Source organism: Macrobrachium rosenbergii, chromosome 11 (genome assembly GCF_040412425.1).
Source record: "Macrobrachium rosenbergii isolate ZJJX-2024 chromosome 11, ASM4041242v1, whole genome shotgun sequence".
Classification (NCBI taxonomy): Eukaryota; Metazoa; Arthropoda; class Malacostraca; order Decapoda; family Palaemonidae; genus Macrobrachium; species Macrobrachium rosenbergii.
The window spans coordinates 11,025,443-11,052,134 of NC_089751.1; the positions used below are offsets into that span (position 1 = coordinate 11,025,443).

At 34.7% G+C, this 26,692-nt stretch overlaps 1 protein-coding gene and 1 long non-coding RNA gene across 5 annotated transcripts in view; one reads left to right on the forward strand and one right to left on the reverse strand.

Moving 5' to 3' along the window:
• Syx1A (Syntaxin 1A) overlaps nt 1–26,692 on the forward strand; it is a 426,953-nt gene that overhangs the window by 370,654 nt on the left and 29,607 nt on the right. The gene's annotated exons all lie outside the window — the stretch shown is intronic.
• The window catches only part of LOC136843134 (uncharacterized), a 113,680-nt gene that overhangs the window by 51,258 nt on the left and 35,730 nt on the right, over nt 1–26,692 (reverse strand). Inside the window, exon 2 of the long non-coding RNA XR_010854461.1 lies at nt 37–101. This is a non-coding gene — a long non-coding RNA (uncharacterized lncRNA). The remainder of the gene's footprint in view (nt 1–36; nt 102–26,692) is intronic.

A 26,692-nucleotide genomic window follows, 5' to 3' on the forward strand; every position in this document is an offset into this window, starting at 1 on the left:
AAGTGTTACTGTGCTTAGACTTCAATGTGCACATACCTCAGTTGTTTCTCTCTCTCTCTCTCTCTCTCAGCCTATGCACATGATTGCATTTATCTTTTGGTCTGAAAAAATAAAAAATGAGAGAATACAGTAAATATATAAATGAGAATACAGTAGCATAAAACATTAAATGATTAGTGAAGGTGTGTGTCTGTGTTACTGTACTCAGACTTCAATGCAAACACCTTGGTTATTGATTTTCTCTCTCTCTCTATATCTCAGTACTGTACATATCCTTTAATAAAATGTAAATTACTTTATCATAAACATGAAAACACGAAACCAAACAAGCTCTATCAAATCAGATCTACCTAGCCCTCTTCACCCATCCAACACTGCATACCCACCCCCTCCCAGCCATAGAAACTGCTCCCCAGCTCCACCCACCTTCCAAAACCCCTTTCTATAAACCTTCCTCTACAGTACACATCCTTATTGGCCCTTCCCTCCAAGGAAACTTCTCGAGGCCTCTCCCACCCCCCAAAACCCTTCTCAGCCAGTTTGAGTGTAGGCAGTGTTACCACTATTTTCTTGAGGCTGGGCCGCATTGTCAACTATCAGAGGGAGGTTTTTTAAAATTTTTAAAATTTTATACATACTGTATCATACACCTTTGGGGCCTTGATTCCCGGTCTGGGTGTGTCGGATAATGTCAAGTTCTGGGTAATGGCGATCCAGATAATTGAGGGATTACTTAAGTAGACACACAACTTTTCTAAATTAGAGCTAAAAGACTGTTTCAGTCAACAAATATATACTGTACTGTATAAAATTTCCTCCAATTTTGGATCTGCCTCCTCATGGAATTATGCATAAGATACATAAAATGTTCATGTAAAAAATATAAATCTACCCCAGAACTACATAAAAAAACATGCAATAGATCATATAGACCAAGCAGGTTCACTATGCAATGTACACTGATAGGTTCAGATCTTTATGAGGTATGGAATTTGCAGTCATATCACTTTCTACAAAGCACTAATTTTCTTTGCTACAAATGTTTTCATATCAGAATTTTGTGCAATATGACCTGAAATTTGTAATTTTCAGCAATTAGAAGTGCTATTAAAATGTTTAAAATTATGATCCAAAATATACCCTTACATAGCATATTAAGTTTTCAATTCAGATATTCAATAAAGCTGCTAAAAATGTATGAATATGTTGGATTCTTACGAAGGTAGACATTAAAGCAAATAGCAAACCTGCAACTATTTGCACTTTGGCTATCTCTTATGTAAATCTGCCTGTTGGTGTGTGGACTGAGGAGTGGTTTATCATGCACCAGGAGGTAGCTGTCAACAGTGCCAAAGTCTATTCCCTTTGGAGGAGACTCCTAAAGTGGCTCAATTTTCACTGATCTCACAATTGTCTAGTGTCTTTGCACCTCGAGTATAGTTTATCAAATGACTCTGACAGAGGCTTCAGTAGCAACTATTGCCATCCTATTTAGCACTAAGAGAGGTGGGCAAGATTTTTGTTTAATGGTCTGGTTGATAGATAATCCCAATTACATACTCAATTTCATCTTGCTTATGGTTATCTAGAAACTGTCATTGTCATGAGTTACATGGCTGCCCTTTCTTGTCTTTTCATCTTGCATGAGTTCTACTTGGGTGCTGATCATATCTGGGATCTTTAGTCACTTTCTTTGGTACTCTGTTCCCAGGTCACTGATTAAACCTTATATCTGGGATCTGACATTGGTGCTGTGGAATTTGACTGATCCTCCTTATGAGCCCCTTCAGAACACATTTGCAGTGGATCTGAATTTCAAGACTGATTTTGTTGGTTCTTGCTTCCTGCAAGAGTCAACTAGCTCCATGCTTTTATCAGCAGCATATCCCATTCTAGACATTGGCTGTCATTTGCCTGGATTTTGTAATCATGACTCAACCTTGGCATTTCTTGTGATTTAATTGTGGCTCCATTTGTAATCACCACTCTAACCCTTTGAGAGAAGGACTTCCTCTTACCTTTTTCCTCACACCTGTCAGCCAGACACTTAATTTTGGGCTTCATTATTCTCTCAGTGGTTCATGTTGATTTGGATGAGCTGTAGGTAAAAAGACATGATATACATGTTCTTTCCTCTTAATACGTTTTTAAATATACTGTAACTTGGAGCTTGCTGCCATCCTTTGAGCTGGTACTTGGAGATGCACCGTCTCCTTGTCCCCTAGCTGCAACCTCTTTCATTCCATTTACTGTACCTCTGTTCATATTCTCTTTCTTCAATCTTACTTTCCACCTTCTTTTAACAGTTAATTCATAGCGCAGCTGCAAGGTTTTCCTCCTGTTACGCCTTTCAAACCTTTTTACTGTCAATTTCTGCTTCAGCACTGGATTACCTCATAGGTCCCAGCACTTGGCCTTTGGCCTAAATTCTCTATTCTATTCTATTCATTCTACTTTACTAGATTTAACTTGTCATATCATTTATGAACATCTTGATGTGTTTCCATTGGGATCTGTTATTGCATTAGGACACGTACTTTCTGTTTGGAGGGATCATGTGGCTTGTCATCCTAATCATGCATCATCTTCCCTCATATTCTTGACACTCTGAAGGCATAACTTATCTGGGTATCTGCCTTCATGTCTCATATCACTGGTCATCTGTAGAGTACAAACTGCAGTTTTACATCTGAGCCCTGTTGTCCCTTTCTGAGAAGTACAAAGTTTGCTGTACATGCAAGATGCCTCTATCTTTGGAAAAGATTGATTTCTGCTCCCATCATTATCTCTCCTCTCTGCAATATTCTGAAGTCACAGTTTGATGGGCCCATCATCCTCGTTCATAGATTGGTTTTCAGGGAAAGGTAGAGTTAATGAGGTTTCAGTAAACAAGTGTTTTTATAATGCTAAAGTTTTTCTTGAGTGCTATCTGCCCATCCCCACACTCTCATTTGGGTTTTTCATGCTTTTGGCACAAATCAGCCTCCTCCGCATTCCACATATGGCATGTGGAATGCAGTCCTCCTCCTGTGAAAATCAATAAAAGTTCACCCCTATGAAATCATGGAGTACTGTAGAATGCATAGCTCTTTCAGATATTCAGTGATGACAGTGTTCTTAACATTAAACAAAAGATACTGTCTCTGGCCAGTCCTTCTTAATGAGACAGGCTCTTTCCACAAAGAAAGGTCTTTAAGTGCATTGAATAAAGAATTTTTCTGAAAAGTAAGTCATGGCATTACTGCATATGGATACCAATACATCCAAAATGGCTTCAATCAAGTACAGTTTAGGGAATTGACTAGGAAGCTCTAAAAGATGGGTTTTCTGTCTGAAGAACTCATTTTTGGCCAAATATTTGCAGCTCCAGGACGTCTTTTTATTTATTTGCTCATAAATATACCCAGGGTTTTGGCTATCTGTTATAATACTGTGTGAGTTGTAATTATAATTTTACAAAAATAAAATGAACTATTAGAAAAAACATACAACTTGGTCAAAGTAACATATTTTTATGAATGTCTTGTAAAAGAGGCCCCACACAGGGTTGTGAATAGTCACTTTCAACTTCCTGTGGAAGGTAGGAAAAAATTGAGAATTTTTTTTTTCTTACACCATGTGCATTTGCACATCTTGTTTCCATTGATGTGTTTTTCTTAAATTGGCCAACCTTAAAGTCTGCCCAGTCTGGGGTATGCTTGATATATATTTATATATATATATTTATATATATATATATATATATATATATATATATATATATATATATATATATATATATATATATATATATATATATATATATGTTATATATATATATATATATATATATATATATATATATATATATATTATATATATATATATATATATATATATATATATATATATATATTGATGGTATAGTTAAGACTTGAAAGAATCCATGAAAGCTTTAGACCAATTCTTGCGGGCAGTTGGATGAATTACTCACTGATCTGGTAATGACTATAGCTGTGGGCTCCTAGGGCTATTAATGGGCATCTTCAAGTAAAATTTCTTTAGTGAAGCCACTAGTAAACCTTTGAGGAGTAAAAGGTTCTCCTTCCAACCCTCAACTAAAGCTAGAGGCAAGACTAGTAAAACAATTGTGCGTCTGTTGGAGAGGACAGGAAACTTCAAATCAGTGGCCTTTCTTTTTGTTAAGAACAATTATTCTCATTACCCTCTTAAGAGAAGAAAAAACGTCTCATAGTAACTTGAATACCCAGAAAATGTTAACCGTTCTTTCAACAGCAAGTTAAGCCAACTTATCTTGATCATATTGGAGAACTTAAGCTTTCCCACAAAATCCTTTGGATATCTCCTTGAAATTGATCTTCCCTGAAACCTTAAATTATGTTTCATCAGAGTGTCTCATGGATGCTCTTGTTGCTAAAAATTTTATTTTCTGCCTATATGAGCTTGTTGTGCAGGTAAGCCAAAGAATGTTTTCCATCCACTTAACATTCCATCACTACCATTTGGATCTAAAGCCCTTACATTATTAAAGAAAATCTCACACACCAAATGGGGTGCAGGACGAGACACAATGTTAATGTTGTACAATGCAACAATACTATCAGTTATAAATTATAGCTGTCCAATTTATTCAACTGCCTCAGAAGCAACTCTAAATCTCTAGATGCTTTACATCACGAGGGAGTGCGTATATGTACAGGAGCCTTCTGCTCGTCTCCGTCTCTATCCTAGCAGAAGCAGGCCAACTGCCTCTAAAATATTACAGAGATCTAATTACTTTAAGAAGAGGCTTATCCCTTCAAGCAGGCACATCTCCTGAATCAAATAAATTTCTCAATCAAAATACAAATAATAACCCAAATCAAAACTCATTTACTAAATAAACTAATCAACTATTGAATTTACATAACATGATACCCAAATTTACCCAAGAAATAAATCGGATCATACCATGGACACTAAAAATGGCAAAAATATGCACATATTTATCATATCTTTCAAAGAAATTTATGTTCAACACAGAAATGTACCATCAACATGCCATGGAACACATATGACGGAAGGGTAATCCCTTCATAATCTATACAGATGGATCCAAAAATGAAGCTGGAGTAGGCTCATCAGCCTATTCAAGTGATGAAACTATCCAAATGGGCCTTCCTCTAATATCATCAGTATTTACAGCTGAATTAACAGCCATACAATTGGCTCTCCAGATTATATAAAAAAAAAGGAATTCCTTCAGCACTCATATTGAGCGACTCAAGAAGTGCAATTGAAGCAATAGGATCATTTAAATCAAATAATCACCTTGTCCAAAATATTCAACGAGAAATTCATCAGTTAATTACAAACAGCCTTCAAGTTCAAATTTGTTGGATCCCAGCCCATGTAGGCATTGAGGGTAATGAGAAAGCAGATAAAGCTGCTAAATTGGCTTGTACAGTCCCACCAACTACTACGAAAGCTCCCATATCAGACTGGCTAGCATCAGTTAAACCTTTAATTTATAGGGATTGGCAAAATGATTGGACAAATATACCCCCTCAAAACAAACTAAAACAAATTAAGAACGAAGTTAAAAGGCGGCATTCTTCTACCCAAAAGCAAAGAATTAATGAAGTAATTTTAACAAGACTCAGAATAGGACATTCCAGGCTCACACATGGTCACCTGATGTCAACTCCACACACAAATCCAATAACTTGTGAAAGATGTAACAGCCCAATAACAATCAAACATACCTTGATTGACTCCCAGATGGCAACATGAAAGAAATACTTATTTACAAAATAAATCAATAAAGGATATTCTTCTTAAACAAAATTATATTGATAAATAAAATATAATCTTCCCCCTTTTGTTCCCTTCCTTTCTTTTCCTTTTTTTTTCTTTCCCTCTCAATTTTTATTTTATTTTAATTTTTTCCTTTTTTTTATTATTTATTTATTTAATTGCTTAATTTTTACGTATTCTTTCCCCCCTTCTTTTTCCATCCCAAGAAGAATCCTAAAAGAGTTCAGAGGTCTGGTTAAACAAATCATTTATAAATAAAATAAAACTACCATTTTCAAGGGCTTTGTGAAGACAAGAAAACTATTTTTTGGCTGAAGAGTTGAGCCACAACATGAAAAATGGCAAAGGAAGAGATAAAAACAGAATGGTAGGCAAAGAGCCTTATAATAATTATCAACAAAAGAAAAGGGGTTGCACTGCAATGTGGAACTATTTGAGAAATATTTGAGAAGGTGCTGAGGAAAAGATGAGAAAAACTTGAAACTGATGGCTGCATGCTAGACAGGTCAACAACAGACTGTAGTGCAACTGCAGGAAGAGTACCTTGCAAAATGGAGGAGATATACCTCGTATTTGTGGATCTTGATAAGGCGCTACTATACGACATTTTTGTGGATTTTAATGATGCGCTTCAAAAAGTATTACAGGGATCGAGGAAAATACAAAGCTCTGCAGAATATGCTTGTCTTTGTAGCTGTAAGATGCAAGGGATTCTAAGGAAGAGCTTACAATTTTTAAAAAAGTAGGAGAGCATAATGGAAAGTTAGAACACAAAATTAATGTAAGCAAAATAAATCTTCTGGTGACTGGAAAGGAAGCAAAGGAAAACAATAATTGGAAAAGTTTCCACAAGTCATTTACTGGAAATGGAAAGGTGATGGTAACTCACTAGTGCCTCAAATGCATCAAGAAAATAGATTTTTTTTACAAAAAAGAACAAAAGTTAAAGACTCGTAAATAAAGAACCATGTTTAAGTTAGAGGGCTTGCCTTGGAATGGCTAGAACATTTCTTTTACCTTTGAGACACAGAACTCTGAAGCAGAGATTAAATTAGGAGGGCACTATAAAAATTTCTTGGGTAATCTAGGAAAAAAAGTTGGACTACTGTACCAGACCATGAGCTCTGAAAAGGAAAAATGGACAAGATTTTGAAGTGTGTGTGACTATAGAATGTTAATATTCATTGCCAGAGTACAGGGGAAATATTGTAATGTGAGTGGGGAAGTGGTGGAAAGGTGTGGTATTTAGTGGCTAGAAAAATACAGATCTCAAAGATCCTGTACATTGTCTGTATGTTGTACAAATTTAGGAAATGAACATAAGTAAATAACAGACTGTGATGAGCTGCAGGCCCAATGCCCATGAAGATCTTTTGAGACAATTTTATGTGAACCAATGATTTCACATCCATTAGCTCTAAAATTGTCCAAACTTCCAGCCCAGCTGCAAGGATGATATAGCTAAATGTGATTAATGCCAAATTTACTAAAGTAGCAATAAACCATAACGAAGCAAGTTACAGGTTCAAAGAAAACAGGCCAGTCAGATGGAGAGAACTTGACAGCAATACAAAAACAACTAAAAGAGTGCATTCAGTTGCTTACGGTAGTTCCGAGGCATTCCTGTTAGATGGCATGATATACTGTGTTACATGTTTTGGATGTTGCTTTTAAATTGTCTTATCTACAATACAGCAGTAGGAACTCGTGGCCTTCTTGCTCATTTTTATAACTTTGGTTAAATTTAATCTGGTGTGTTGCCAGATGGCATAACAATATCAAAAAAATTCTTACTTAGGTACACTTGATTTTGTGCCAGGAATAAAAAGATATATACTTTGTTTTCAGAAATATGCCCAGACACCTGTTACTGAAAACTTGATTTATATCCATAGTATAAAGGTTCTGCCTTTGAAACTGCATTAAAAATTCAGATCCACAAGCACTAATAAATGAGTTTCGCCACATTTATTGTGTCATGTTTTAGGGGTCTGGAGACCAATCTTTCCTCACACTCAGATCCCACAACTGCAATATGTAGGAGTAATTAAGCCAAGGATACTCTTGGTGAAAATTTGTTGGAAATCTGCATTGTCCACAGAATAATCATCATTTTACATCATAAGCTAACCACTAGCTATGAGCAACTTACAGTGGAACCAATCTAGGACTTTGGTGAAAATCTTCTAGCACAATATGTTATGTGGCAGGCTTATTTGACCCACAAACTTTTAGGGGCTTCTGTCATGGCTGTTTTGATGCCACAAGATTTATTTCCTGATAACGGATGTAAAACTATTAATTTTTAAAATAAAGATATTAAATTCGTATTTAAAATAACAAATATATGAATTAATTTGAAATTATGAGCTTGAACTTAGTTACTCTAAGGGTTGTCTGGCACCACAAGAGGATGCAATCACTTTATCCTTTCCTGTGCAAGTACTGGTAAATGATTTATTTAGCTTTGGTTGTAGAAAGTAACAAACTCTTGATTTCTCAATGGAGAAATATAATCTTTTTGGCAATCTTTCTAATTCTGTCAGTACAGTATACTGTATAGCTAAATTCGTGTAAAATTCCTAATTTATGGAATATACTTTAACCTATGCAAAACAATTAGGTATACCAGTACATAAATGAGGCAGTTGTGTGCAGACCTTTCTTTTCCTATTGTTGCTTAAAAAGTCTAGATAGTTTGGGCTACATAAAGCAGTTGTTAAAAGAATTAATAATTAAGTGAAGTAACTGTAGCTGAAGTGTTGTGCATTCAGTAGAACATTGTCTAAAGGCACAATAGTGTCACAGTTAAATATTAGTTAGAATTGCTATTAGAAAAAAGGGATATCTACCACAAGGAAATTAATTTTAAGCCTACCACAAGGTAATTAATTTTAAACATCCACCACAGAGTAATTAATTTTAAACAAAACTTTTTGCAACAGAAATAGAACACATAAAAAGTATGCCAAAAAGTTTATACGCCAAAATTACCAAAAAAGTTATGAACCAAAATATCCATGTTAGAAGGTCCATTTTCCTTAGCAAAACATACTGTGTAACAAAATCTTCATACTACGGTATTTAGTGTATGGTCTTGGGGTTGAAATCTCTCACTGATGTGGGGATTGCTATAATACCTCTGTACAGAGAAAAAAAAACAATCATTTCCCAATACGTATGGCCTTTGTTTTCATGGTAAAACTGTCTGCTATCTAAAGAATAACGAGGGCAGCTTGAATCCTCACCAACAGGATTCAGACAGTGGACATGGTTGAACAATGGGTGGTTTTCCATCAAGCTCTGCTTCTTGTACTGGTTCTGAACTTGACAGACTGATAACCATCAAGGCACTAAGAGCATTGCATATACTGTACTTTGGCACAAGTCCTCACGATGGCCCATCAGTATGGGGTTCATCCTCCTTAGAACTTATTAATATTTTGTTACCTTTTGATGATCAATGCAAGATCACAGAGTTTTGGAAGTTTCTTTCCCATGAATCAGTTGAGAAACTATTCTTATATACTGTATAGGACATTCAGACAAAAAAAAAATCAAAATGCATTCATTCCTGTGCAAGGAACAGTTATTACCAAGAGATGAAGAGCCATTTGACAAAACAGATTCTCCAAGAAGATTTGGTAACACCTAAAACAGGAGGAGGTGGCAAAAATAAAGTGGGGAATACTTACCTAGAGAAATCAAAACATTGTATACTAGGACAAAATCTAGAAATGAGAGTTATTCCTAGGCCATTTCAAAGCAAAAACGCCAGCAAATATGGCCAACTTGCCAAATATGTGCAATAATGACTCAAGATATGTATTCTGTGAATTGAGTAACCAAGCAACTACTGTATATGGAGTTGTGACATGTCAGCAGTGGTCATGACCAACATGAGTCCAGTGAATGTTAAATTTTTATGAATAAAACTAAGCCTAAAATAATTGCAAGATACAGTAGATATGATAATAGAGGCAGTAGAATCACAGCTGGAAACAAGGGTATTATTAACCTTCCAAAAATTCTACACGAAAAACAAACCTAATCCTTGAAAGCAGTACATAACAAAGAAGGGCAACAGCTTTATTCTCAAATTTGCAAAATCTTTTAGTTTGGTAGTCATATTATGATTCATGTCCTTATAACTCACAGATCACACTCGACTTAGGCATAAACTCACTTTCATTTGCGGTTGCAGCCTACTTAATTTTTCTAAATCTTTTTCAGCCTGCCCCTTGTTTGATTTGCCATTGTCATTCATTCACTATACTCCAACTCAAGAGAACCTGTACTGGATATTATTTATTTTTCCTAAATATCTGAAAGATTAGGCCTCATTAATTCTCTCTTCACCTAATGTCATTTCACCCATTTGTGCACTGTCTGCCCTCGTTACTTCTGTTTTCTTAGATTTATACAGTATTAAGTCAAATCTCTCTAGGTATTGTATAATAGAATGCATCCTTTGTAATCTTGTTTTGCTGATTAAGGTATGATGCTTTGTTTATTCTAAAACTTGTCAAATTTCAATTTTTACACTGTTTAGACTTGCATTTCCATGTCTAACCACTTTTTCATTATAAAATATCTGGGAGGGAAAACTGTAACGGTGAATTAACATCCCTATGTATCAACAAGGTCCCACCAACATGAACTTCGCATTTACTTTGTTCACGGACAATTTCAATTAGCTTTACATATTTTAATGGAAATGCCATAGTGACACAAGACCTTCCATAATGATGCTGTCAAGTGTCTTCTCATAATCAATGAAAGCCATCAGACAGGTATTTTTTAAATTCCATACACTGGTGCACAATATGTCTAAACACAAATATTTACGCTGTGCAACTCCTGCCTATCTGAAACCAGCTGGTTTGTATCTCGAGCATTTTTTCAGTTTTTTCTACAGCATATGGGAATGTGCACACTGTTCATTTTCATTGCAACCAGTGTAAGTGCAAATGCCTCTAATAGTTACCACATTGTCAGGTCACCTTTCTTCAGTACATTAGGTATGATTTCCTCATTCCATATTTAAGCTATCACATTTTAGGCTCTAATCCCAAAACAATATATCAATACGCACATTATATAAACCTGTTTAAGCATTAGAAAAATCAGTACTGTACACTGACATGGTTGGGCCAGGGTGCTATTTACAATGCCATGTCTCAATGTTTTTTTTTTTTTTTTTTTACCTTAGTATGATAAAAGAAATTTTGAATATTTTACCATTCTTTAATAAAATAACCCAACAATGTCTGTACAACACAAGTTTTTCATACAAACTTATTAATCATATACATACAGTACAAGCCCTATATCATCACTCTTGACGTTCTTGAGATCATAGGGCTTTTGGCTGTCAGACAGAAATAGGTAGTTCTACAACATGTGCACTCTCTAGACCCTCAGTTGTGTTAACAATTGCAATGTAGGTGGGAAACCAATGTCTAAGGTCCCAGAATGTGTTAGTGTGTTTATAACGTCCAGGAGTTGAGTATTTGGTGGCTGAAAGAAGCTAGGAACCAAGTCTCAAGAAGCTTAATTGTATGTTTAAGATGTAGTCCTAAGCTAAGGAATGTAACGCAAGGTGTTTGTATCATGTGAAAAGCTGAATACTTATCTTCAACATGAGACATAGTAGCTATAACCTCTGAAAATTACATCTCTCAACCATACCATGAATGATTTGTAAAGATGAGAATGATGTTTGCAACCTCTTTACAGGTAAACAGACTTCTCAATACTACCTTCATTAGGAAGTGTAAATCTACCTGTATTAAAAATAAAAGTTGGGAATGTAACCTTTGCTTCATGAACTGTCACACTGTAAAATTTGCAAAACTTTCCTCAGCCAAGCTAAGTTGAAAAACTGACTGTCTTCCTTCATCCAGTGGAATTGTGCAGATTAAGTGATCCTGTCCCTGTTGGAGATGACATAAGTTGAGGTTTTTGGTTCACAGTCATTTAGATCTTTGTTGAAAATTGGGAACAAACATAAATCCCTCAATGACCATTCCTAGCACATGTGATAGATAATCCTGCCAACCAGACGAAAAAAGGTAACCTAATAAAAAGAGGAAGGCAGCAAATTGAAGAATAGAGGGATTCACTAGGATGATGCTCCAACTACTTCACCAACTTCTAGTCTGGCTGTGCTTGATGTGAGAGCAGCTTCAAATTGTAATACTACAAGGTCACCACTTTGTTGGATAATCTCAAGGCATGATGATGCAAAGATAAAAAACTAATAATGACTAGGAATGAATTGGCAATGTTAGCTAAAAAGCTACAATCTCAAAAGGTCAAAAAGAATTACCCATTGTTAATTATGACTGCACTGTTGTTTAACATCAAATGATACTGGTGGTATTAGTACATATTAAATGTATTTTTCACCTAATTTATCAATGAACAAGCATTAAAGTGAAAAGGACTAAAATTATTTTCAATGGAAATTCATTTGCAACAAGTGCAATAGAACAACTTTGAAGAAAGTACCTCAAGAACAATGACAAGGCTGTTTAGATGACTGCAAAATGTGTGACTACTGGCTAACACATACCAAACTTCTATGGGCCCAAAGGCATGTATCCTGGGATTACTTTCTTCCTCTTCTGTCTGATAGAGAGACGAACTTTGGAACATCTTGGTTTTCAATAAAGGATGTGTATGATTAATGGAACTGTGATGGAACAATATTTTTATTGTAGTTACTCAATACTGAGGCTTAGAGTACTGAGTATTTACTCTCACATAACCCATCCTACCCTAGCTTGTAAGCAGTTGCATCATGCATTTCACCTGTTTTCATGTAAACAAACCACAATGCACTACATTTTTAAATGTGCTTATAAGAAAATTTTTGACTGTGAGACACACCACAGACTATGCAATACTGTAGATAAACATTGGACTCAAAGTTTAGTAGCCCAGCATACACATGTATCACACAGTTTTAATTTTATAGTATGACATGTTTTTTCCTTAAGATCATATTCACACGCATTTTTACGAAAAAATGCATACCTGATGCAGTAATTCATTACTTTTAATATGGTTTGTATACACATAGCCTATAGACATCTCAGCACTGTGCACAACTTGTCATAGAAACATTTTTGAGAGAGAGCTGCATTATAGGTGGGTTTTGAAACTAAGTATTCTAGGTACACATGCATACAGTATCAGCAGAAAAGTGCACTGTATATCCACATGTATCAGCCTTGCCTACTTATCCTAATGTGTAGTTTTAGTTGTCAACTGCACTGACAGTAAATACTGCAGCATTAATTTTTTTTTTCATCTTGTTGATGAATGTGATAGAGACTACTTATAGGAGAACAGGTTTTGCTGATCTGCCTCAAGACTCCCAGAAGTAATTGACTTTCCATGAATGTTGAAACTGATCATATATTATCATATTCAAGGGGAGTCTTCCTTCAGGCATTTTGAATGGAATGGAATATGAAATTTAGGCTTGAAGCCAAGCACTGGAATCCAAGGGATTATTCAGCGGCAGGTCAACAAAATCTTTCTCTCGAGTTAGAGAACTCTACGTTACAGTTAATCATTAAAATTTGTACACTTGACAATAATCAGTACAGCATAATGTCTGACTGACTTAATTTATTTAACATGGCATCAGACCTTATTAAACATTATTACTCTTTTATGTAGTGGTTATTTTAGTCAGAGTTAAGGATGAGTGAGGGATGTTGTTTGTGTTTACAAAGTTGTCACATTTCTTTATATTGACAGCATATGGAATCTAGAGGTCAGTTTCACCCAATTTGTATTTTTCAAACCCACCATGAACTCTTCTTAGTTTTCTTACATGCTTTTTTATACGTAGTGTACTGTATCATTACAAACCTTGAGCCCCGTCGGAAATACATTTAATGAAGGAGCCTTTCTTCCAAATTGGGATTCAAACTCTAAGTCTCTAGTTTAGGGTTTCTGTACTCTATTATTTAGTCTATGTAAAAAGATTTATGGTACTTAGTATTACTTTTACTACCAAAACAAAATTACAAGAAGCAGGTACTGTACTGTACAGTAATCTCCTACCAGAGTTAAGCCATGATACAAGATGAGGTGAATAAATAAGGGAAGGGACTAATGTATCTCGACAAGGCATCTTTGGGCACTGATGAATGAGAAGCCAACATTACATACTGTACATAAAAGGAAAACGAAATGACGAAGAATGCTTCCCATGGGAAGAATTAAAATGTAACCATGAAACTCATGCTGAAGAAGGTGTTTTTAGGTCTATTTATTTAATATGGCATTTTTAAGGTTAACTTAATACAGTATATGGCAGCGAGGTCCCTGATTTAGTATGTAACATGACTTTTTTTTTTTTTTTTTTTTTTTTTTTTTTTACCAGATTGCCATACCTAGCAAAATTGTTGAGGATGCTTTTAGTAACAATAACACAAGTCATAATATATACAGCCAAGGGGAAAATGCCTAAAAAAAACCGTCTGGTCCTGGTATGTGGACATACTTTTCTCAGAGTACCAATTGGAGTTTAGTGGAAACTAACACTCTAATACTGTGAAATTCCACAAAATACAAACCATTGCTTTAGAGGCTAACATCTGAGTATGCTAATGGCTGACTAAGGATATTTAGAGAGATGATCATCTTCAAGGATGTGAAATCTTTGACACTATTGGACAGCATACATTTTTTAAACATTCCATGTTTAAAAAATAATGCTTCAATTGAAGTTGGATAGTTGTCTGTCGTAAACTCAAGTCTGTCGTTTGAAAGATAACTTCATGAAATTTGCTTTTTGTCAAGTGTCTTTTTGTCAAGTGTAAAATTATTTGTCAGTTACACTGAATTAAATTCAAAAGCTGGTGCTGTACAGGTTTTGAAAAATATGTACAATGAAGTACATTAAGACATTAGCAATTAAAATTTAAAAGAGCTATGGCTGACTCCTCAATACTGAAAATACTCTGTATATAATACAAGAAATTACCCCTAAATATTTTTTAAGTCCCAAAATGTAAAACAGAAATTATTAATTATACTGTACCACAAAATTTAAGGACCCTGTATAGAGCTTTCCTCCCACTTTATTCTCCTAAGTCTGAAAGGTTTAGAAAAGTATGGTTTCGTTTTAATTCTTCCCATGGGAAGTATTCTTCATCATTTCCTTTTTCCTTTTTCTCTGTTATACTGTACTGCTTCTCATTCAGCTGCTGTTTGTGGATCTCTTATTGAGATACATTAGTCCCTTTTCCATATTTATTCACCTCATCTTATATCATGGCTTAACATTGGTAACATTTTCAGCTTCTTTTCCTCTTTATGTTCAAAACATTTTCCCATTTCTTTTTTGCTGACATAACCTTTCCTTCCCAATCTCTCCACCAGTCTTAAAGAATTGCATCTGTTCACTTTTGAGAGTGAAACACAGAAAATTGCTTGCTTTTCTCCAATTTTTGTTTTCATGCCAAATTTAGTCAAATGGGTGTTGAAATTTCCCACTGAAATACATTATGAATCTTCCTTCTTCACATCACTTGATTTTCTCAAGTTGTTTACTTTATGAGGAACTCTCGCCCTCCCCCTCCCTCTGTCCCCAAATCTCACCAATTATCTTGGACCCCCCCTCTTGTGTCTGCCATGTTTTCATAACTGGAAGAATTACAGTACTGTATTCCAGACTACTACTAAACTGCTTCTGTTTATCTTTTCCCTTCTGGCTGGCCAACTTTTCAAACTTTATCCTTCTCACGTTTTTATTTCTTTTGAAACAAACGATACCTGCCACCAGAAGTGAGAGTTTGGATGGCATGCTCCTTACCAGTAGAATCTGATGATCATCTGATATAACCTATTTGCAGAGGCATTGTATACTAAGTGCAGATACCCAATTCCATACATTGCACAATATTTGTGGACACTTGCCAATGTTTGTGTAAAACTTCTCAAATGAGTGCACTATCCAAGTGTGCTTCAAAAATTTTTGCTACACATATACTGGAAAATGGTGTGTGTCAAGGGAGTGTTCTTTGTAGCACACTGTTTATTTTGACAGTTAATGAAATTATACAATGGTTACCCACTGGAATTGAAAATAATGTCCACAGGCAGTCCCCTGGTTACGGCAGTCTCAGTTTGCGGCATTCTGACTTTACAGCGCTTGGCCCACAGCACCGTTAACCTGATTTTACTGCAGTTTTACGGCGTTGTACCCTGATTTTACGGCATGCCATTTACTCCCGTTATTATTATGATGATGTATCAAGGCAGTGTTCTTAGTAGCACACTGTTTATTTTGACAGTCAATGAAATTATACAATGGCTACCCATTGGAATTGAAAATAATGTCCACCGGCAGTCCCCTGGTTACGGCAGTCTCGGTTTACAGCATTCCGACTTTATGGCGCTTGGCTCACAGCACCGTTAATCTGATTTTACGGCAGTTTTACAATGCTGTACCCTGGTTTTATGGCATGCCATTTATTCCCATTACTATTATGATGTTCTGGTTTATGGCATTTTTAGGGTTACAGCATGCCATTGGGAATAGAACGCCCACCATAAACTGGGGACTGCCTGCATATGGTTGTCTTTCCTGTTTTGCACTGCATGAAGCCTGAAAAATGCCTATCAGATCCTTAATTTGGCCCTCAGTAGTGGATTGCTGCCTCTGTAATCTTCAATTCTCAACTCAACCATTTTATGTAAAAATGTCATATGGAAAGAAAACTACAAAATAAACAAACAATGACTAGAAAATAATATATATCAGCCAGAGAATAAAATATTTAGGGATATATATGATGCAAACCTAGTACTGGAAAGGTCATGATAAAGCATGTATGAAAAGAAAGAGCAAATGTACTTTAAAAGCTAATTAGCAAAGTGTATCTCATGGAGCAGCTGAAAGATCAACACTGTTCTTACTTCATATGGTACAGTTATTTCATATGAAGTAACTAACAAACAACAGAAGTCAAGTATTTGGATCAGTATCCTCGCCCCAATTTGTTAGATGTAATCCCCTGGTGGATCTATGAATATGAGGGTTGGAATTCATCCAGCGCTAAATTTAACCCTCTTTGGACTGTCTTCAAGGTATGAACTTGTACCCATCTGTACAGTTTATAAAAAATTATGCACATACTCCTGAGCACCTCAGTACGTAACTGAACATGTGGGTTGAAAATGTGTAGCACAGGCCTTGTGTACCCATCATAAGTCTTCGCTCTCTCTACTTATAGGACATTCATTATTTATTTATCAGTGGCCTACCTTAGTTTCATCCATAATGTAGCTACTCTCTTTTACTGCTGTTTCAACTCATGTTTCTTAGGAAGATCACATAGCACTGAATTTATCTTTTAGAATCAGTCAAAACTGCATGACCTACAGATATTTGTGAACAACCCCCCTACCCCAGCCATGTCATGATGAGAATGCTGGTCTGTATTTGGCAGTTTACAGTAGGCTTTGTAAACAAAATTGTCAGATTATGTTTAACTATACGTTAATGAAGTAAATAATATAACTTTTATTCCTAGGGAGTATGGAAACCATTTACAGAAAAGAGATTAAATCTGATCATACTAAAAGGAATTTTTTTTTACAACATATTTCAGGTAAAGAGTTTGTCTAGATTCTTATTTTGCCTAACAGAACAATATCTGCCTCAGTTTTATGAATTTTAAGCTTACGTAATGCATAACTGAATCTTCCAACTTAGCCTAATTGGATGGCTGACAGAAACAACTGCAAGAATCCGTTATTGAAGAATCAGTTATTGGTTTTCAAATCATCAGTTTAGCCTGTGGTATATTTTATAAAATAACCCAGAAAACTGTAATCCTCCATTAAATTTAATAGGTCTAAAAAGAACTGTAATCAAGATTTTATAACATAGCACCTAAACATAGAGGAGTATAGCATTCCAAGTACTGTACTGTACTGTAAATAGATGATGATGACTCAACATTCACATTTATGAAGTTGTTGAAATTAAGATTGCTTCCAATAATATTTTGAACCTAAACACTGCAATACAATTTTGAGCCTACAAAAAAATGCTGCTATTGAGAATGATCAGCAGTTTATGGATCAGAAAATCATTATACAGTAGGCTACTTGGCTTTAGCAACCATATGTTCGATATAAAAAATGTTCTATTTACAATACAGACTAGAGGAAAGTTCACCTCAAAGAGAGAAATGAAAATCAGGTTTGCCAGAGGTATCTATTATGTACAATCATTGCTGATAAAAAAAAAAAAGGAAATACATTGCCAGGGATAAAACTTGTTGAAAGCATTAACCAACAAACAACTAATAGTCTATTCTGTGCAAGTCAAAGACCACCAAGCAATAAAACTGAACCTGAAGACCAAGCTACATACAACTTGAATCATGTACAGTAATTCAAAAGGAAATAGAGGTTTTTGTTAAATATGACTATTCTTTTAAAAGACTAAACATTAACCTTCACTGCAAGAATGAAAATCTCAAAAAAAAAAGGTGAAACAATATTTTGAAACACTAAAGATCTGGCAAAAAACTTTAATTCAATAATGAGAGAAACAATAAAAACAATAAGAGGTCAACTGTGACTGTACATGATGAAATACCTTATCACCAGCATTTGGGATTAGCCTTTGCCCCCATCCCCACCTTGGTACAGTCCTTTTTAGTCAGTATGCAGCCATTCTAGCGCATGCAATTACTGTATACAGTACCTAGGAACAGTACAAATTACTTTTTTTTTTAATTTGGCATGTTTAAGCATAAAATATGCAACAAAAGCCCCCATCCAGTAAGTATGGCAAAAATTTCCAGGGGTTGATTGAGATTTTTCTTGTCCCATCAAAGCATGTAATAACAATGGGCTAAGAATCCACTACAGAAGACCAGATTGACAATGGAGAATATAGAATTTAGGCCAAAGGCCTAGTGCTGGGACCCATAAGGTCATTTAGTACTGAATGGGAAACTGACAGTAAGAATGTTTGAAAGGTTTGACAGGAGGATAACCTCGCAGTTGCACTATGAAACAATTGTTAGAGAGAGTGGAGAGTCAGATGGAAGACAATATGAATGGAGGTACTGTAAGAGGAATGAAAAAGATTCCAGCTAGGGACCAAAGGGACACCTACAGCGCACCACATGAGGTGCACTGATGGCACTACCCCATACAGAGTTTATTTACAATGGGAAAACACTTAGTAGAACTAATAACTTTAGTGACCTACATTAACATTTTGGTAAGCCAACTAAACTCGCACCTGGCATAAAAAATTTTCACTGTTGGACACTACTGACTGGCAGTGAAAAGGGTGCAAAACTGTTGAATGCAGGAACCCTATGACTGTTAGATAGTGTTTTAAGAGCAATTAGCTGGTGACTTATATTTAAGCCTGAGAATTTATTTTTCTTCACGTTCTGAGAATTAGTGTGCGCCACGTTTTCCTGTATCGGCACTGGGAAATGTTGAGAGGTTTCATGGATACTTATCTGCCATAAGTCTGATGATGTGTGAACCATGTGGAATGGCTACAGGATGAAAAATCTCTTCCTAGTATGCATGTACATCATATAACTTATTAGTAGTAATGTATAGCAGATAATCTGGGTTGCTTTACATGCCTAAATGATATTACAAATGCATAACTACAGTACAGTACTGTGATGGTTGACACATATGTATCTATTGCTACAGAAAGCTTCTCTTACAAGAATTTGAACATACCCTTTTCTCATGCAGTGAAGCAAACTTCAAAATATCTTTAAATTATTAAACAATTAGAATCGTTAGCCAAATCGTAGCTATTATAGTATTAGTTGCCTTGGGCTAAGGAATTTGTTCTTAAAGTATGGTGCATGCCATTATAACAGTACTTCTATAGCCTTGCTCAGGCAATACGTTTACTACCATTTGAAGGCTTCTAACTGACAATAACTATTGTACTTGCTTCTGCAAGTTACTGAGGATACAAAAGACAGATTTGCCTTCTGTATACAAAAGTGTGATACTCTCACACAAACCCAACTTCACATTGGTGAACAAGTTCAATAAGGCTTTGGATGCATAAACAGAAATTAAAAAGGCTATCTTCAAACATTGTGCAATATGTGTGTCACAACCTGCTAATGCAGTTTACACTTCCCTGCAGATCTAACATTACAACTATGTATGAATATAATACTCTATCACAAAAGATGACCATTTGGAAATAAAAATAAATATCGATGGGTTTTGTTGCGCAACATATTGTAAAATAAGCCAATCTGTTTTATATCGGGAACAGATACAGAACTCAATTAAACCAAGGAAGAGCATTCACCCATAGAGCATTAGGTCTAAATATTTAGTCAGTTACAAACACCACAGTCATCATAAACGCATACAGTTAGAAAGTATATGACAAAAAGGCTCACATTGCAATGTGTATGTTATTGGTGCTAAATACTATCTAAATATGTTTGGTTTTAGGGAGGCCACTTTCATGCTTTGTTGTGTGAATATTTTGACCTCTAAAATCAAATTTGTGTTTTGCAAATGTTAATATTTCTGATTTAATTCATGGCAGTCTTATAACTAGAATCATCTCTTCTCTAACCTTCCTCTTAAGCGGAAATATTTTTATAGGTGGCACCCCCTCTTTTAACATGGTGCCCTGTTCCTCCAAATTTATAAATTTTACCAGTTGCGCGATTATTTTGGATAACAATTGGAGTCTTCTATTATTAGTACTGACATCACAATCATCATCATAGCCATTGTCGGTAGCTTCATGTTACATTTATCATTATCGTCGGTGTCGTTATCCTTATTCAGTCATTTAGTTCAATACAAGACCAACACAAGATGTGCATTGTATTCACTATTTACAGTAGTTCTACATTAGACACATGTATATGTTGGTCATTTTGACTGACCTTTCTCCGAATTCGATTTTTCTTAGTACAGTATGTGATATCACACTAGGTCCTTCGTTTAAGTACTGAACTGATTGACTGAATTCGTTGATGAATTATTGCATTCCTCATAATATTTTGAAGTGCGTGCCATTAAATACTTACATGCTTACGTTGAGATGTTTAGGTCTTGGTAATCGCAATGGTTGCGAAACGTTTTGTTCAGCCAAAGTGATTTAGATCTCAAAGGAATATGAAAGTTATTTACTTCTGTATAACCTTCTATCATTTACAAGCAATGTATTGCATATAACAGTTTTTCATATTAACTTTTCGGTTAGGTCTTACCTTCCTAACAAAGGTATGTAATTAAGTAATAACACAAATTTTTTACGCCGTCAGTAACTATTAATATACAAACTTGATTTATTTATCAAGAACACAGATGAATCGAATGGTTACGGAAATTTGTGAGAGACAGTCTTAAGAGTTTTAATTAACATTAAATTAGCATTTCTAGTGAACGTGTTTTACGTTCACCTTTTCTATTGAATGTATTAATTAACAGTGATATTCCAATGTACTTATGCAGTACATAGCTTGTCTTAATTTGAAAATCAAATTACTGTTCACAGTATTTCGTCTTAAAGATGAGAGTTTATTCCTTTACGCGGGTCTAGGTGGCCATTTTTCAGAAATTCCTATTCCCCAGCAATAATGTTGTTTGTTCGAAAGAAAAACTTTTTTTATTTTTGATGACGTTTATAGATAAAAATGCCTAGGGACAGTTTCTCACCCCAGTTTTATGCAAGATGGTACTGAGATTAGAATCTTACAAATAATTAGTGACTAAGATTTTCTGCTAGCTTGAAGCTCGGAACATGAGTATGCAGTTGGTCTGGTTAATTGTGGCAAGGTCTACAGAATACATTCTTAGACTGATTTTCGCTAGTTGAATTTTTCTTCTTAATGTTAACCTTTGTTAATCATCTGTTTAATATTTTTGAAGTGAGATTATACCAGATCTGCTCTTCCCTGTTTTTGGTTAGCGTTAAAAGAAAAAAATTGGATTTTCAGTAATCTGAGATGACATACTCTTAGAAGGCTTAATTTTTTTTAATGTTTCAAGTCTGAAGAAACTTGTGAATCCTAATTACATTATGACTCGATTAGTAAGAATACATTCAAGCGGGTTTTAGTTGGAGTTTAAGAATGGTAAACACAATATCTTTATAATTTAAAATTTCACACACTTTATTTATGGTACTTTATATAATCAAACCTATTGAAGACTGTAGTTGTAAAGTTACTTCCAGTTCTGGTTTTGTTATGAACATAGTCATTGTTGAACAAAAGTATATCATAATGAGGTTTATTTTGACCAATACTTACTGTGTGACAGCTCCAGGTTATTTTTCAACTGTAAATATTGTCTGAACAAAAGATGTCTGTGTCTTCTCTTTAAGAGTCAGTTGCGTTCGCTTGGTGTTTTTTAAGAAAGAAATTTTATGCTTTTTCTGAACACCACAGACATCTCTATTTCTGTCGACTTTTTTATATTGACAATGTGGTTAGAGTGAATTCCTCGTGATAATTAAATTGCATAAACATCTTAGAAGTAGAAGTTGTGAAAATAGCACAAAACACAAAAAAAGGAAGAAAATTTGCACAATGCAGTTCATATTGTACTTGTATTGTTTTGTCAGTCTACAGCCTAGCTGTGGAGTGACAAATGAATTGTTTACCATAGACTCATCTGTGAAGAAAACTCACTTGCATGGGGATAATAAAAAACATTTTATGAATATTAAGAATAAATCAAAATGAGAAAGTGGTCAGTCCAGTTATGAAACCCCATGATCACCCTAAAAATCTTTACAGACTCATTCTCCAGGTGTCAAAGGCTTGCATGAGGTTAATTATTTCTGATCTAAACTTTTTCTATATCAGATTGTCTCTTTACTTTATAAACTGAGGTTATTATTGAAATTATATTTTCATTTGGCAGTCTTAAAATGATATTACAGTGACTGCAGCTGTTCTTTCTGAGAGAATATTTAATTTTGAGAAGGCCAAGTAATCTCATTGTTATGAGCATGTAGGAAATATTCACTGATTTATCTTTTTTATCAGTTTTTTTATTGACTTGTTAAATATAAGAACTACTAATTTTGGTGTTGACAGTACTTCTTAAGAACAGAATTTTTTTTAACTTTTAAACTTGTTAACCTCTTGGTTTGAAATTAACCAGAAATGATGAGTGGACTTGTAACTGTGTTTTTCAATTTTAAGAGAATGCTGCATTCTAGATATATAGATATTTTTCCATTTTCCATTACATTCATTTTCTTGGTAACGATATCATGCTGTAGGGAAAGAAATCCCCTTGCTAGTTTCAATTTTGTCTTTTCACATTTTATCACTGCCTGACAGTATAGACTGAAAACAGGCAAATAAAATACTAAGCACAGCAAACTATTTCCTCTTCAGTGGTCTAGTTGTTTTCATTATGGGAAGGGCATGTCGCTCATGCAAACTTCCGAACACGTTATTGCTTGCTAGACATTGCCCGTTCCACTCACAAACGAGTTCAGTAGATAGAACGTGTGTTAATGTCAACTGCCATTTATGACATATTCCTTCATACAGTAAAATACCAAAACTTTTTTTTCTGGCAAAGTGTTTAGATTTGGGAAATGGTTGACCTCATGTGGCTCAACTCCCTTTTATGTTCCTCTGCTTTTTAAGCCTTCATATGGAGAAATACTTTATTCGGCTTGATCTCCTTGCCACCTCTAAGCATTGTCGTTTTTTGTTTCCTTGTATGAAAGAGGAATTATGGATTAAGCCTTGAGGAGTTCACCAATAACGTGTACCAGTCTCGCCTTTTTCGCATAATGTGTGACTTAAATTTTACTTGATGTCAGAAGCCGAAGTAATATTCTTGTATTGCCAGTGATGGCTTCTTTGGATGTGAGGTTATTCAATTAAGTGGCTGGATTGCATAGCCTTCATTTCATAACGTATTTTCATAGGTATTTTCAAGGCTATTGGAGTAGGAATGTTCAGCCTTGTACTATCATAAGCATAAATAGGATACCGTATATTTTATGTGGAGCCATATAGCTATGTCATGTACTGTACTGTACTGTACATGCATAATGGTTTTGATATTTTATGTATTGTACATACCGTGACAGGAACAATCTCCTCTTCCTATTGTATTTACTGTACAGCTTTAGAGAACAGGTATATTATTTGCTGGTACTACTATTAATTTATTTTTCCGTGATATAGAGGTACCTAGAATATATTGTAAATGACTCAATCAGATCTTCCAGTGAACAATATTAGAGTAGGAGAGTCATATTACTATATGATGAATGTATATTTTTTCTTATTTTTAGGTCTGAAAATGTTGTAGCTTAGCAGATTTTAGCATTTTCCCCATTTAGATCGACTGTGTAGTAATGATCATCCACCAAGTTTTGAATAGAGGTTGTGTAAATGTTAGCACTTTTGGGAATTGATAATATAATGCCATTTAGCTTCGTATATTAAATGAACAATTGACATGTTAATGTGAATTGTACTGGTCACTTTAATAAGTGTGGTAATTGTTGTCGGAAAAATTTTTTGCAGTTTTATTAAATTTCCAAGCAAAGGAATCTACTAATAAACCCTTTGCTTTGTGTAGAGTACATAATTTTTATTTTTGTGGTTACTAACCGTGATTGCATATGTAAATTTATCTTGAAAACTATAAGAAAACGACTTTTGAGAAGTGATCTGATTCGCATAAGTATGCGTTGGAAATATCTTGTTCAACTCATGATCTGCATCTTGTCGATAACCATAGTTGTTACAACGTCACTTTATATAAAATAATTATTTAATCTCTCTCTTTCTGATATTACTAATTTAGAATTTTACTAAACAAATGTGTCAAGAATTGATAAAAAAATTGACAGAAATAATTAAAAGCTTGTCATATTCTTTTAAAGCTGCCTTCAATTGGGAAATACATCTTTTTGGACCATGTGGCATTCAGACATGCCATTTCGTCACCTCGGAGACAACCATATATCTAAACTTGGAATTGGCGATATAGTTCTTTTGCTAATACTAACTTATTGTCCCCTAATTTTCAGATGACACTGAACATGATTTGCCATACCATAACCAGATAGGTCTGGTAGACAAAAACGTAACATTTACTATAGCAAGTCTTACGAAATCGGAAGTTTTTAAAGATGTGTACATATTTAGTTGCCTTTGAAGTCATATGTCACTATTTCATTGTGGAATAGGAAATGACGTCTGGTATTTTTTTTTTGTTACCACTTGGTATCAGGTGTCATATTTTGTTGTCATATTTTGTTATCTTTGATCTTGAAGAATTTTATCCATTATCTTCATAACTTTGTCTTTATAACATTTTGATCTCCAAACTGATGTACTGGTATACACAGACAAACCGTCAAATGTTGCGTTGTAACGGTTTCCCTTATCAGTGGGGTATTGTACATTGTGTGAATGGTTAGTATGCAAGTAAACGTTAGTCACCTTAGCCAGCCCCTCCACCCCCAAGTGCCAAACAGTCTTGCGAGGTAGATTCATGTTGTCTAACAGTGGAAACATGTCTGCCGCAGTATTAACATGATAAGGAGTGATGATGGTGAAGGTTAGTAGTAATTTAGGAATAATATCAAGGGATACACCAATTGTTTTTGTGGATGGTTTGGAGAAGGTTAACGACCTGACCTCGAGTCTGCAAATGTGAACTGACCACAGAATAGTGAGTAAGCAATTCCTTAGTCGATATTATACTGACCACAGCATTATTATCACCTGGTGCAAATCTAGTTTTTTTTGTTTGTCTTATGTACCCAATGTTTTTTGTACTATGCTAAGTTAGAAAGAGCAATTATATATGAACCAATATTTAGTTGTTAGTTATTACATATAAGTTTTTGGCATTGTCGGATGTTGATGAAGTCATGGTTGTGATCAGAGTTCGTTTTTTTAAAATCGCACATTTTTTTTTTTATTTAACAAAGTATTGTGGTACTGGTGTTATGTTGATTGTAAAAGAAAATGTAATTGATGAAAACTTTTTTGTTTTCAATTCTATAAACTTACTTTACCAAAGCTGGAGGTCAGTCTGGTAGAACAGCACTGTGAGATTAAATGATTTTTGTCAATAAATTGCCCAATAAAGGAAAATTTGTTGATGCGATTGGGAAAATCTTTCGCAATCATCTGTTTTTAACATGTTTTTCAAACAGAAAACGACAGCAAACTTGTTAGTAGCATTTAAAATGGAAATGTTTCTGTCTTTCTTCGTGAGCATTTAGAATGAATTATATACATTAGGTCACGAATGCAATGCTAATCATTAAATTCTCAGCTGTTATATATTTTGTCAACTTCAGTCAGCCATCATATATCCGGCAAAGGTCATTAACAGTGAAATTGTGAGGCATATCAGTGCTTGCTATGAAGCCTATTATTCTATCCAATAGATGTGGTGCACAGGTTATCTTTGCTGAAGGCAAGAACCAGTATGATGCTGTGGTCATATCATAAACCAATGATTTTAGTGGAGCCTCTTGGTTTATTTACAAAATGTGTGTCAAGTATTGTAAGAGAATGAAATGCGTGTAAAAAAAAAAAGTTAAGCATTGCCATGGAAATAAAACTGTACTTGTGATGAAGCATGCTCTTATTTTCATTTTGACTGTCTTGTGTAAATAGCATCATACATACCACAATGATTTTTAATGTTATGAAATTCATTCGTATTTTTTTATTATAGAAAAATTGTTTTCTTTAAAGGATGTGTTCATTTTGCTATGTGTAATCTATATAGACCCAAAAGATGCATGTTATTCATTTGAAAAATCCTGTTTGATTTCAAAACACATGAAAGAAATATGAATACAAGGCTAAGTTTTATAGGTGCTATGGTC